Source organism: Oryctolagus cuniculus, chromosome 3 (assembly GCF_051225735.1).
Source record: "Oryctolagus cuniculus isolate XC-2025 breed Fujian yellow rabbit chromosome 3, ASM5122573v1, whole genome shotgun sequence".
NCBI lineage: Eukaryota > Metazoa > Chordata > Mammalia > Lagomorpha > Leporidae > Oryctolagus > Oryctolagus cuniculus.
The window spans coordinates 29,781,684-29,796,973 of NC_142869.1; the positions used below are offsets into that span (position 1 = coordinate 29,781,684).

Genomic DNA, 15,290 nt, shown 5'->3' on the forward strand with positions numbered 1-15,290 from the left:
CCTTTTGGGACTGGCTTTGTAATTGCCCTTTTGACCCATTAATTAATGATATATCTTAATGTTTCCAAACACATGAAACCTTTAAAGCTTTTTAAAAAATTTATCATTTAAGTATACTGTAGTCTGTAAATCAGTAAACTTCCATATATTCCATTCTTTGTAACCCACTACTAATCAAATTTAATAAATGCTTGCTGAATTGTATAGATACATTCTCAATTATAGATCTATAGAATTCTCTATATTATTAAAATAAATTGGTGGCTCTGTTGTTATATCTGTTTTATCTTCATACATCTTGACCTTCCAATTTCTGGTATATATATTTGTTAAAGTTTCCTCCTAACTTGAATTGATCAGTTTCACCTGGTATTTGTTGATTTTCTTTCTTAATATTTTGAAATAATGCTGCTTGGTAGACACAAATTTTCAATCATTTTTAGGTGTTGTCTATAAAATACATATAGCTACATTAAAATATGCATTAGAGGGGCCGGAGTTGTGGCATAGCAGATCAAGCCGCTGAGTGTGATGCCAGCATCCCATATAAGTGCCAGTTCCTGTCCAAGTATCTGGGCCCCTGCCACCCATGTGGGAGACCTGAAAAAAGCTCCTGGCTTCCACCTGTTCCAGCGCTGGCCATTTTGGCCCTCTGGGAAGTGAACTAGCTGATAGAAAATCTCTCTATCGCTCCCTCTCTTTCTGAATTCTGACTTTCAAACATAAATAAGTAAATCTTTCAAAAAATATGTATTTGAATTAATTTCTGTTTTTCATATTTTCCCTATTTCTCTTCTCTTTGTCTTGGTATATGGTTTTTCTGTCTTTTGTGTATTAGAATTTCATTCATTCGTTTTCTTTTCTACTTGTTTGAAACTGTACATTATAATTTTTTCTTTCAGTCATTCCTCCTAATTTTTAACATACTTCCTTAGGGCCGGCGCCGTGGCTCACTAGGCTAATTCTCCGCCTTGTGGCGCCAGCACACCAGGTTCTAGTCCCGGTCGGGGTGCCGGATTCTGTCCCGGTTGCCCCTCTTCCAGGCCAGCTCTCTGCTGTGGCCTGGGAGTGCAGTGGAGGATGGCCCAAGTACTTGGGCCCTGCATTCCATGGGAGACCAGGATAAGTACCTGGCTCCTGCCATCGGATCAGCACGGTGCGCTGGCCGCGGCGGCCATTGGAGAGTGAACCAACGGCAAAAGGAAGACCTTTCTCTCTGTCTCTCTCTCTCACTGTCCACTCTGCCTGTCAAAAAAAAAAAAAAAAAAAAAAAATACTTCCTTAACCAACTATAAACAGTTGTAACAATGGTTGAAAATGCCCTCCCCCCTTGGCTTAAAAAACAAATTTATTTTGTCATGGTTCTATAGGCTGGAGAGTCCAAGACTAAATTCTGGCAGGGTCGGTGTCTGCCAAGGACTCTCTCTCTGTCTTGCAGATAGCCACCTTCTCGTTGTGTCCTCACATGGTAAGCAAAGAGATCACTAGTGTCTCTTTCTCTTTTGTAAGGAAACCAATTCCACTACTTCAGGGCTGCACCTTGATGACCTCATTTAACCTTACCTCCTTAAATCCTTGTCTCCAATACTGTGATTGGGAAAGGAAGACTAGGATTTCATCATGTGAATTTGGGGGAGACCTAATCCAATCCATAGCAATTTCTAATATGATTCTCAAATTTAGACATATCTAAAACAGATTACTTAGTTCTTCTGCCCAGTCACCACAACCTTACCCACGAAAGCTTTCTATCATAGTCTTTTCCTCAAATCAAGCTAGCACAATTATCTGGCTACTCATTTGTTTAAGGATAAAACTTGGAGAAATTGTTCTTGAGTCTTCTCAGTTTCCTAACATTGTGTTATGAAACCTGTGAGCAAGGCCTGTTGTTGCTTCTAACTCCATAGATTTTCTTTAATTTGGTCACGTGCCTTTCTCTGCAGTTAATGCCTTTATGCCACCATCTCTGAAGTGCTAATATCTTTAATGATGTTTTGCTTTCAGTATTATTAGTTTATAATCCATTCCCTACAGTCAAATTGATTTGATCAGCATGTTATTCAGATTATTTCATGCACCTAAATAAAACTTTTCAGTGAATTTCATTACACTTAATGTATAATCCTGTTGCCTTATCTTTTTATGGGTATTTTTTATTTTTTACTCTTTTTATATAAATGAACAAATTATATATATTTCATATATACAGGTTGTTTTTTTTTAATGCTATGTGAGGGGCTGGCACTGCAGAATAGTGGGTCAAGCCACTGTCTGCAGTGCTGGCATCCCATATGGGCACTGGTCTGAGTCCCAGCCGCTCCACTTTTTTTTTAATTATTATTTATTATTTATTTGAAAGTCAGAGTTACACAGAGAGAGAAGGAGAAGTGCAGAGAGAGAGAGAGAAGTCTTCCATTCACTTCCCAGTTGAGTGCAATGGCCAGAGCTGCACCAATCCGAAGCCAGGAGCCAGGAGCTTCTTCTGGGTCTCCCACATGGTCAGGGGCCCAAGGACTTGGGCCATCTTCTACTTCTTTCCCAGGCCATAGCAGAGAGCTGGATTGGAAATGGAGCAGCTGGGACTCGAACCAGTGCTCATATGGGATGCCGGCACCGCAGGTGACAGCTTTACCCGCCACGCCACAGCACCGGCCCCCATATATACAGTTGTTTTTTTTTTTTTTTTTTTGACAGGCAGAGTGGACAGTGAGAGAGAGAGAGACAGAAAGAAAGGTCTTCCTTTGCCGTTGGTTCACCCTCCAATGGCCGCCGCGGCCGGCGCGCTGCGGCCGGCGCACCACGCTGATCCGATGGCAGGAGCCAGGAGCCAGGTGCTTTTCCTGGTCTCCCATGGGGTGCAGGGCCCAAGCACCTGGGCCATCCTCCACTGCACTCCCTGGCCACAGCAGAGGGCTGGCCTGGAGGAGGGGCAACTGGGACAGAATCCGGTGCCCCAACCGGGACTAGAACCCGGTGTGCCGGCGCCGCTAGGTGGAGGATTAGCCTAGTGAGCCGCGGCGCCAGCCCATATATACAGTTTTAAGAGCATAATGATACTTCTTCCCCCTCTTCTCTCTCCCTCTCTCAGTCTCACCCTCTCTCACCTCTCCCTTCCCATTTTTGCATACTTTCAATTTTCTTCGTAATCACAAGCTTTACACTCCACTAAATAAAAAAATCCAGCAAGTGGTGGACAGAAAAAGCACTCTTCCTCAAGAGTATAGACAAGGGCTATAAATGATAATCAAATCTCAAAATGTCTACTTTGCTCATATACATTACTTTTTTGTGCTCTGTATACTAGTTACCAAAAATCAGGGAAAACATATGATATTTATCTTTGAGGACTGGCTTATTTTCCTAAGTATAATAGTCATAAAGAGGTTTATTGACCTTTTAGACACTGCTGCTATATATATTTTTCTATAAGTCTCTGTTTGGACATGTATTTTATTTTTTTCAGAGTATACATTTAATCTTAGATTTTATATCTTTAATTCTAGGAAAGTCTCTGTTATACAAACATTATGTATCTTTTTTCTTTTTTCTGAAGAGATGGAAATATCAAAAAGACATTAAAAAGAGGCATTAAAAAATTGTACCTCTCAACCTATTGAGAATTTTAGAAACAGAAGGAATTCCATATGTAATTACTTACTGTCTTTTTAATTTGCTAATTGTATCTTTGTGTGTTGTCTAGAATTTGTCCTATATGTAGGTTTTACTTTTTGACTGTACTTTTTATTGGTAATATTTATACTTATGTCTTTTTAAAATCTGTTTGAAACATAAATAAAAGAGAAAATCTTTCTAGGAATTCAGAGTCTCTCAAAAGTGGCCAAACTGACTCCTAGCCTTTATGTAATGAGAGATGAGAAAACCTTTGAATAGTAAATGGCCAAAGTGATTGAGAGCAAATATCAGACTAAAATTAAAGTTAGACAAAACATTGAGGTAGATAAAATTGCCATGGGGAGAGATAAGAATGTGAATTTCTCCACCCTGACTCAATAGCTTTATAAGACCCCAAAGAAGATAGAAAAAAGGGAGGGCAAAAAGGAGTGTATAGGTAAATATAGGGAGTTAGAAAGCTGGTATAGTTTGTACATGGTTTGAATATGTTCTTGAAGGGTTCATGTACTAGAAGCGTGGTCTCTAGTGTGGCAAAGAGTGTTGATGAGTTAAGTAGACCATGAAAGCCCTACCTCAGAAGGAATTAATGCTAGTCTCACTTAGTGACTTAGTTCTTGCTTGGGCTGATTTTTATTAAGCAAGGCCACCCCATGAGCTTGGACTCTTCTCCATGTGGCCATTCCCCTTGCTGTTTCTGTCGTTTTGTGATGCAATGAAAAAAGGTTATCTCAGCAGAAGCCAAGCAGTTGGGGCCACCAGATTGGACATTCAGCCTCCAAAACTGTAAATTAAATAAACTTCTTTTCTTTATAAAGTACTGAAACTCAAGTATTTTGTTATAGCAATATAAAGCAGACTAAGAGAAAAGCAAAAGAAATATCTTTTGAGAATATCTCAAAGAACTAAGTGTGACTGTTGCCATATGGAACTACCTGAGAGCAGAAAATGGAATTTTTCTGAGGTGTTTATTTTTTTAATTTTTTTTATTTGAGAGACACAGCATTCCCATTTGCTCATTAACTCCCCCAAATGCCCACAATGGCCAGGGCTGAACAAGTCAGAAGCCAAGAACTCAATCCAGGTCAGCCATGTCGGTGGCAGGAACCCAACCACTTGAGCCATCACTACTGCCTTCCAAAGAGCTAGAGCAGGGCATTGAACGCAGGTACTCTGATGTGAGTTGCAGGCATCCCAAAGCAGTTTCGTAACTGGTAGGCCAAATGCCCACCACCCTGCTGAGCTTTTGAATGAGTTGTACTGCCAAAGAAGCCACAAACCTGATCAAAATGGTCCTTTTACTGTTCAAGACCTAAGCTAACCTAAGCCTTCAGTGAGCTTAGAAGTAGACTGAAAGCTTTACATTTCCTAAAGAAGGCGTAAACATTTACTGATATTGCCAGGGAAGGCAATGTGAAAAGAAGAACATTTTGGAGGCTGACTCAGAAGCTTCAGACAGCAGGGACTGAAAGCACTCTAATAGGGAGAGAAAGTCAGGACCTATCTAAGCCTTGTTCCGAGGGCAGATGCGCGAGAGTTCCTAGTAGAATTTTAGCATTAAAATAGACCAGTAACTGATAAATATTCTTCCCCTTTCTGAGTAATATTTTTTATTGTGGTTATCTTATCCCTGTTCCAGTATTGCATATTGGATGAAGAGGGGCAGATATATTTTAAGATCATAAATCTCCGGATGAGGAGAAACCATCTAGACTGGATGGGGAGGCTATCATGCATTTCCCAGAGTTCCTGAACCTGAAACTAAATATAGTGACAGGAATGTAGTGAACCTGAAACTAAATGTAGTGACAGGATGGGACTTCGGTTATCTCACTTGGGAGTACAGGTCGAGTGTGTTCTGAAGAAGGAGCACAGTAGTATTTATTGACTCAAGAGCTTGCTGTGACAAAGAGATATTTATTGCTCAATAAATATGCATGATCTCCCCATATTTCCCAATTCCTATGCAGTGAGGCAGGATTATGTCTGGACTGAGCTATGAGTAGAAATAATATATTACACTTTTAGGGAAAAGTATTTAAAAACCAATATGTTATTCTTCATGCTCTCTCTTCCACTGCTGTGGTGACTTGGTAACTACATGTTCCAGATGGCATAGCTACAGGAAGCAAGCAGTCTACATCACTGAGGCACCACTTGGACAGGCGTCTACTTGGAGAACTCTGGACTCACAGTGGACATTGCATGAGTGAGAAATAAACTTGTATGTGATAAGCTGCTAAGATTTTAGTGTATCTTTGTTACCATAGTGTAACCTAGCCCATTGGTTCGCAAATATTATTAGACATCAGAATCACTTGGTTGATTTGTTACAACAAATTTCTATCCTTACCACAAGAATTTCTGATTCAGTAGTTTTAGTTGGGGTCTGGGAATTTACATCTCCATGTTCCCAGGTATTAGGACCACAGTTTTGTGGGGTTTTGTTTGTTTGTTTGTTTGTTTTTTTAAAGATCTGTGTTATTTCTTTGAAAGAGTCACAGAAAGAGGAGAGACAGAGGGAGAGATCTTCCATCCACTAATTCCCTCCCCAGAAGGCTACAATGGCCAGGGCTGGGCCAGGCAGAAACAAGGAGCCTGGAACTCCATCTGGTCCTCCCACCTAGGTGGCAGGGGCCCAAGCACTTGGGCCATCTTCCATTGCTTTCCAAGCACATCAGCAGGTAGCTGAATTGGAAGTGGAGCAGCTGGAACTTGAACTGTTGCCCATATGGGATGTCAGCTTTGCAAGCAATAGCTTAACATGCTGTGCCACAATGCCAGCCCCAGAGATCATACCTTGATTACCATTGGCCTAAGCTATTCTAATAAAATGAAATTTTTAAAAAGCTTTCTTTTCTTTCTTAATTAATTTGGAAGTTTTATGTCCTATTTCTGTTCTTTTGTAGTTACACCTTTATTTTAATGTGTATATTTGTTTTTCATCTAAATTTTTTTTAACTTTTGAATTTTTAAATTAGAAAGAAAATTTATGTTTTTGTTTGAAATGCAGAGTGACAAATACAAAAGGAGAGATACAGAGAGAAATTTTCAATTCACTGGTTCGTTCCCCAAATGCCTGCAGCAGCCAGGGCTGAGTCAGGAGCCAGGAATTCCATCTCAGTGTCCCACTTAGGTGGCAGGAACCCAAGTACTTGGCCCATCATCTGCTGATTTCCAGGTGCATTTGCAGGAAACTGGATCAGAAGCAGACATGGGACTTATTCCCAGGCACTCCAATATGGAATGTGGGTGTCCCTAGCAGTGGCTTAAGCCACTGTGCCACAACGCCAGACACCTCTAAAAATTAGTGTTGTTTTCTTAAACAATGTGAAGATCTTAAATACTTTGTTTATGTGCTGTGACTCGGATAGGAAACCTAGGAGGGAAGAAGCGGGAAAATACCAGAGAGAGAGACTAGCAAAGAGCCTAGGGAAAAGCTGGATGGAAAAAGTGCCAGGAGAAATCTAGGGTTGAAAGTGAAAGCTAGAAGAAACGGACTGGGATACGGACTGTGGGGAGAAGCCAGGAAAATGAGAAATATTGTTGGAAGAAACTTAGGGAAAAGTACCGGGTAGAGAAAGATATAAGCTAGGGAAAGTGAAGCCGCGGGGGTAGGCCAAAGCGGAGACGTAAGCTAGGTTGGAATCCGTCAGATTAGCCCGGGGAGCAAAAGACGGGAAGCCAAACCGAAAAGCGGAGACGTAAGCTAGGTTGGAATTCATCAGGTTAGCCCGGGGAACTTAGACTGAAGACCGGTAGCGGAAACATGAGCTAGGCTGTGATTCGCGGAAGCCGCCGCGCGCAGAGAAAGCGTGCGGGGCACAAGTGGAGAGAGCACATGGAGCGTGAGTAGATAGGAGAGCGCGGGGCTGGCGCGGAGGCCGTGGTGCTGGCGCGAAGGGCACGGAGACCGCAGAGGGCGCGCGAAGCCGGGAAGCCGCGCAGATGAGAGAAGCACGGGCTGAAGCCACGCAGAGCCGGGAAGCTGCCGCGGGGCGAGGCGCCGAGAAGCCACCTCGGGGCGGGCGCTGGGAAGCCGCGGGGATAAGAGAAACAGAAATTTAGAAGTAAAATGAGAGAAATAGGAATGCTGGCAGATAGAAGTAAAATAGGAGAGATAGGAATGCCCGGAGATAGAGAAATAGAGAAAAATAAGGCCTCCCCACAACACGGCAATGAGAGGGCTTGGATTCGGTCTGCCTGATTAGTAAGGCGATAAGCACTTGCAGGCCGCTCGAGCAGAGCATGCACTGCAGGGCACCGAACACAGGCATGCATCAGCGCCTAAAAGCCTCCTCACAACATGGCGAAGAGAGGACCCGGATTCGGTTTGCCTGATTGGTAGGGCTCATAAGCACCTGTGGGCAACTCCAGCAAGCAGAGCAGAGTGTGTGCCGCGGGGCACTGAAGACAGGCGCGTATCAATGCCAAAAAATAAAAAGAAAGGGGGAATTGTGGGGAGCAACTCGGACTAGACTAAGTTACTGGAATTAAGACTTATTCTATGCATCTGCTCTCCCACAATATGGCGCTGAAAGGGAGTAAACAACTTCTACGCAGCTGCCTCTCGCCAACTTGACTGATAAGCTGCAGGAGCTGATCCTGCTCCTGATTGGAGGAGAGCAGCGTGCTCAGCATGTGGGTAGCAGAGTTGGGATTGGTGGAAGAGGACTATAAAGGAGGAGAGAGATAACATGCACCAGGGAACATCTGAAGGAACACCTGAGCAACCCCCGAGAGAGCCGGCCAGCGGTGTGCCACTCCCCCGCGGAAGTGGGGAAAGTGGCAGGGGGAGTCGCCCTTCCACGGAGGTGGAGGGGACAGCAGCCAACCTGGGAAGGACCAGCAGCAAACCTGGGAAGGGCCAAGCAGACAAAAGAACAGTGCAGGGTTTAGTGTCGTTCCTCCATGAAGAGGGGGAGCGACATTTATTCACTTCAATTCAAAATATATTATTGTCTTATTCTTACTACTTGTTTTTATGTGCCATGAAGTTATCATCATCATTATATTACTTTATGTAGTCAATGTTCAGATGGATTTACTTACATGTTACCCTACTCTTAAATCTATTTCTTTTTTTTTCTGGATTAACTCTTTCTTTCTGAAGTGTATTCTTTTTTTATTTCTTTTATTTGAAAGGCAGAGTTACAGAGAGACAGAGGCAAAGAGAGAGAGGTCTTCCATCCACTGCTTCAACTCCCCAAATGGCTACAATGGCAGAGCTGAGCCAATTTGAAGCCAGGAGCCAGGAACTTCTTCTGGGTCTCCAACACGAGTGCAGGGGCCCAAGCACTTGGGTCTTCTTTCACTGCTTTCCTGGGCCATAGCAGAGAGCTGGATCAGAAGTGGGGCAGCAGGGAATTGAACCAGTGCCCATATGGGATGCCAGCACTACAGGCTTTACCCACTATGTCACAGCACCAGCCCCCTGAAGTGTATTCTTTACCAAAAACTTTTTTCAGTGAGAATTTATGATTGGTAGTAGATTTTCTTAGTCTCTGTATGTCTGAAAATATACTCACTTCACTTACATTCTTGAGTGAAAATTTAAGTAGGTGTTGAATTTTACGTTGACAGTTATTTTCTCTCAATACTTTGAAGAATATTTTTTTCTAATTCATATGTTTTGGCGTGGGAATTTTACTGTCATTTCTTTTTTTAAGATTTATTTATTTGAAAGTCAGTTACAGAGAGAGGGAGAGACAGAGAGAGGTAGAGACAGACATTTTCCATTTGCTAGTTCATTCCCCCAGTGGCTGCAAAGTCTGGGGTTGGGACAGGTCAAAGTCTGGATCCAGGAACTCCATCAGGGGTATGTAGGGGATATGGGGTCCAAGCGTTTGGGCCACCTTCCACTGCTTTTCCAGGCACATAAGCAGAGAGCTGGATGGGAGGTGGAGATACCAGGAATAGAACTGGAGCCATTATGGGATGCCAGCATTGCAGGTGATTAACCCACTGCACCACAACTATTGTCATTCTAATTGTTATTTCTATATAGGTAATATTTTCTTTGGACTGCTTTTAAGACTTTGCCTTTTGTTGTACTGAAATTTACCTTTGAGATATATAGGTGTGTAGGTTATTTACTCTCTGGATTTGTGCATTAGCATTTCTAGAAAATTCTCAATTATTCTCTTTTTGAATAACTTTTAACCCGTTTGTTTACCTTTATTTTCTCTTTATGGAAACATAATAAGACATTTAAACCTTCTAATTCTCTCTCTCTCTCTCTTTCTCTTTCTCTCAATATTTTTCCATGTCTATAGCTCTCTGAGCTATTATGTTTGATTATTTCCTCAGGTTTCTCTTCCAATTTATTCATTCTCTCTATTACTGTAGGTAATTTGCTCTTTAATATGTATATTGAGTCCTTAATTTTTTGGTAGCATTTTTCATTTTTATATATATTCATTTATTTGGACAGTTTGCAAATTTTCTCATTTTTAAGACACTTTCTTTTATCATAGTAAATCTAATTTCATTTGTATTGTTCCACTGAGGTTATGTGAGTCTTAGTACTTTCTTTGTTGTGACTTCTGCTTCTTGAGCATGTGGATTATATCCTCATGTTTTTGGTTTTATTTTCTTTTCACATGTAATCTTTAAGAGTATTGCTATTTTGTGGCAATCTTAGAGAGTCTATATATTTGTCTAGATCATTTTGCATTAAGTCAGATTTCCTAAGGATGTATTCAAAGATGTATTTTTGGGTATCCAAATCTCAGAATTCATGAAGGTGAGGACCTGGAGTTTAGGTTTCTTAGCATACACTGATTTTCTTATAGAGATCTGATAAAAACAACATGGGGTAACTTTTCTCCCACTGATTGTTTAACCCATTTCTATTAAAGGACAAATCTTTGTCTCTTTTTCCTTATGTTGATTTTTAAAAAAAAATTTTAGACTGAAAAATTATCTAGGACTTAATAATTTCTCACAGTTTTGCTGTTAGCTAATACAATAAATGGTTTGATTTTTGTTTGTCATTTTTTTGAGCTTTCAGGAATTTGATTTTCTTCTTTTTGATTTAGCTAAGCTTTTATTTGTTATGTTAAATATAGGATTTCTAGGTATTCTTACTAAGATATTTTAACAAATACATCTGTTTTAAGTAGAAAACTTGATGAGATTTGACAGATAGATGCACTCATGTGAGTATGACCACATTCAAGATACTGAATCTCTTTAGTATCCAAAAAACCTCCTTATGCCCTTATCCAGTCAATTTCCTTCTTCCTAACATGAGGGCCCTGAACAACTGCTGATCTACTTTCTCTCAATATAAATTATATTCTTTTTTTTAATGAATGGCTTCATAAGTAAATACTCTTTTACTTGCAAATCACATTTTGAGATTCATTTTATATGTTTTAGTAGTTATTGTAGTATTTATTTTGTTGTTTTGTATTCATTTATCTTATTGATATTCTACAAATTGCTTATTGATTCTTCTGCTCATTAATATTTTGGTTGCTTCCAGTTTCAAGTGGCTTCTGGCTTGTGGTGACTACCATCAGCTCATACACATGTGCATTGTCTCCTTTTGTCTAATTTTTTATTACACACTTATCTTTAAAAAAAACATTTATTTATTTATTTATTTGAAAAGCAGAGTCACAGAGAGGCAGAGAGAGAGAGAGAAAGAGAGAGGTCTTCTATCCTCTGGTTCACTCCCCAAATGGCCGCGATGGCCTGAGATGCGCCAATCCAAAGCCAGGAGCCGGGATCTTCTTCCTGGTCTCCCAGGTGGGTGCAGTTACTACTTTCCCAGGTCATAGCAGAGAGCCGAATCGGAAGTGGAGCAGCTGGGACTTGAACCAGTGCCCATATGGGATGCCAGCACTGCAAGCAGTGGCTTTACCTGCCATGCCACTGTGCAAGCCTCACTTATCCTTTTTATAAAAATATTTAAATGAATGGCAGAGAGAGAAACAGATTTTTGAAAATTTTTATTAATATAAAGAAAAAAATCCATGTATTTCATAGGTACAGTTCTGAGATGATAACCATAACCTCCCCAATCCCTATCCATATCCCTATCCCTCTCCCTCCCTATTCCATTGGCTGGTTCCATTTCCCAAATGCTAGCAACAGCCATGGATGGGCCATGGCAAAGCCAGGAGCCTCAGCTCTCTATCTGAGTCCCCTATGTGGATGGCAGGGGCCCAAGAGCTTGAGCCGTCCTCTGCTGCCTCCCAGGATGCTCATTAGCAGGAAACTTGATTGTAAATGGAGGAGCAGGAACTTATAGCAGGCATTTGGATATGGGATGCAGATATCCCAAGCACCATCTTAACTGCTGTGCTAAACACCTGTACCTATTGCAAACGTATCTTTAGGAGTTGTGCTCTTCTGTGAGAATCCCATGATGCCTAGATCCAGAGTATATGTCAACCAGGAATATTATGAGTAAAACGCTATAAATATTCTATACATTATTGTGTAGATATATATTATTTGATTTTTCTTGAGTAAAAATTTATATGGCAGAATGGATTGAAATTTAAAGGAACTGAACTGGGGCCGGCGCTGTGGCACAGCGGGTTAAAGCCCTGGCCTGAAGTGCTGGCATCCCATATGGGTGCCAGTTCTAGTCCTGGCTGCTCCTCTTCTGATCCAGCTCTCTGCTATGGCCTGGGAAAGCAGTAGAAGATGGCTCAAGTCCTTCGGCCCCTGCACCCATGTGGGAGACCCAGAAGAAGCTCCTGGCTCCTGGGCTTCAGATCAGCGCAGCTCTAGCTGTTGTGGCCATCTGGGGAGTAAACCATCATATAGAAGGCCTCTCTCTTTGTAACTCTGTCTTTCAAATAAATAAAATAAATCTTAAAAAAAATTTAAAGGAACTGTCAAACTGTTTTTGAATGTTGTTTTACCACTATCCACTCCTACCAGCAAGGTATGAAGTTTTCAGTTAAGACATATCTTCACAAATACATAATGTTTACAATCTTTTTAACTTTTGCCATTTTGATGGATGCATAATAGTGTCTCATATTGGTTCTATTGATTATATTTCCTGGAGACTACTGGTGGTGAAGGTTTCCTAATGTTCTCATCGCTATTCATATATCTTTTTTGTGAAATATATATTCAAATTTTTGTTCACTTTTAGTGGGTGTTATCTACTAGCAAGGTTTCTTTATATATTTTGGATGCATGCCATGCATATGTACCTGACATACATATTTTGAATATTTTCTCTTATCCTGACTTGTCTTTTCATTTCCTTAATTATATCTTTTGAAAAGTAAAGATTTTAACTTTAATAAAGTCTCATTTATCAATTATTCTATTATTTGTGCTGTTTATGTCCTGTCTAATCTTTGCCTACCCACAGGTCACAAAGATTTCCCATTTTGTTTTCTTCTACAGTGTCTTTAATATTTTGGCATTTATCTGAAGGTCTGTGATAATTTTTAGTTAAGTTTAATGTATGCCTTTAGTCAATAAGGTGAAAGGTCATTCCAATGGTTAAATTTCTGATGATTTTTCTGAGTAGATATCCAGATGTTCCAGCACCATTCTCTGAAATTACATTATTTCAACATTGTTTACCTTAATGTCTTTCTAGGAAATCAACTGGCAATATATGTATGAGTTCATTTCTGGTCCTTCTGTTCTTTTCCATTGATTTTTTTAAAAAAAATAATCTATTTCTTTATACCAGTACCATTTTTTATTACTCCCGCTTTATAATAAGCTTTGAATATTGCAACTTTGCTCTTCCTTTTCAGAATTGTTTTAGTGTTTATTTCTTTTCATTTCTATATAAATTTTAAGGTCAGTTCATTAGTACATACAAAAATTTCTTCTGGGATTTTGCTTGGGATCACATCAAGTATGTACATATATTTAGAGAGTATTGACATTTTCTTAAAAAGATTTTTATTTACTTATTTGAGAAGTAGAGATGGACAGAGAGGAAGAGACAGAGAGAAAGTTCTTCCATCTGCTGGTTCACTACCCAGATGGCTGCAATAGCCAGAGCTGGGCTGATCCGAAGCCAGGAGCCAGGAGCTTCTTCCAGGTCTCCCACACAGATGGAGGGACCCAAGCAATTGGGCCATCTTCCACTGCTTTCCCAGGCCATAAGCAGAAAGCTAGATTGGAAGAGGAGTGGCTGGGACTTGAACTGGCTCTAGTATGGGATGACAGCATTGCAGGCAGAAGCTTATCCTACTGTGCCACAGCACCGGCCCCAAGTATTGACATTTTAACAATATGTTACCCTCAAGAAAGTGAACATGAATTATCTGTCCATTTATTTATTTATTTGTTTTTAAGATTTATTTATTTACTTGAAAGTCAGAGTTACACAGCAAGGGAAGGAGAGGCAGGGAGAGAGAGAGAGAGAGAGAGAGAGAGAGAGGTCTTCCATCTGCTGGTTCACTCCCCACATGGCCGCATCAGTCGGAGCTGTGCCAATCTGAAGCCGGGACCCAGGAGCTTCTTCTGGGTCTCCCACGCAGGTGCAGGGGCCCAAGGACTTGGGCTGTCTTCTACTGCCATCCCAAGTCATAGCAGAGAGCTGAATCAGAAGTGGAGCAGCCAGGACACAAACCGGCTCCCATATGGGATGCCAGCACTGCAGCTAGCCACATCACCGGCCCCTGTCCATTTATTTAAAACTTTAAATTGCTCAGCAATGTTTTTGTAGTTTTCAGTATACAGGTTTTTAACATATTTTGTTACATTTTCCTTAACCATTTCATGTTTCAGGATGTTATTATTAATGATATCTTCTTTTTATTTTACTGTACTCCACTTCACTACTAGACTATGAAAATAAAGTTGATTCTACATTCTGACCATAGATCCTGTCTTCTTTCTAAGCTTCTCAGTTCTAGCAGCTTTTTTGTAGTTTCCTTAGAGTTTTCTACATTCATAACTATATCACCTGTGATTAAGATGCCATCTGTGTCTTCTGTAGACTTTTTCTTTTCTTGCCTTATGGCATAGGATAGGACCTTCTGTTAAGTAGTGAATAGACATGATGATTGAAAACATCCCTTTCTTCTTCCCAATTTTAGGATAAGTGTTCAGTCTTTATTTCCCTCTTTCTCTTTTGCTCTTTCTTATATATCCAGAATTCATCAGATAAACTTTTATGTTCAGTACTGTACCTAGATATTAATATTGTTTTTAATGATTGTGGTGATATAACAGTAGTAAACTATGAAAAAAGTTTTTAAAATGTGAGTTATTATTGTAAAAATTTATATGTATTATTTCACTTTAAACTGAAAATAACCTTAGTTGTTGATAGGTATTGTTTCTGTTTTACGGATAAGGGTGTCAAGGACAAAAAATAATTTTCCAAAAGTCAGGAATATTACAATAAGTTACAAAAATTTCCATGTGTGATAAAACTTTTATAAACAATTATAATATAAAGAAGAAATATTAAAAATGATAAACACAACTATACTGCTATGGGAGTTTTGATGAAGGAAATTCATGGAGATGAACTTGAATGCCTGAAGAAAGGATTAAATCATAATATTCTATTTAGAGAATGTCTCTTGGACTAATTGCAGTAAAATTTACATTTTTGTTATTAATAATAGCCACCATGGGGTGGCCCTGTGGCACTGTAGCAGGTAACGCTGCCACTTGTGACATGGGCATCCCATGTGGGCGCCGGTGCAGGT

At 40.2% G+C, this 15,290-nt stretch overlaps 1 protein-coding gene across 17 annotated transcripts in view; it reads left to right on the forward strand.

The window, feature by feature from the left end:
- The window catches only part of KANSL1L (KAT8 regulatory NSL complex subunit 1 like), a 176,944-nt gene that overhangs the window by 62,580 nt on the left and 99,074 nt on the right, over window positions 1-15,290 (forward strand). Inside the window, exon 1 of one of the 17 annotated variants that reach the window (XM_089329914.1) lies at window positions 5,762-5,854. The exons of the other annotated variants lie outside the window; for them this stretch is intronic. The gene's annotated coding sequence lies outside the window, so the exon portion shown is untranslated. Of the gene's footprint in view, window positions 1-5,761; window positions 5,855-15,290 lie in introns of those variants that run through there. 17 annotated transcript variants of the gene reach the window in all.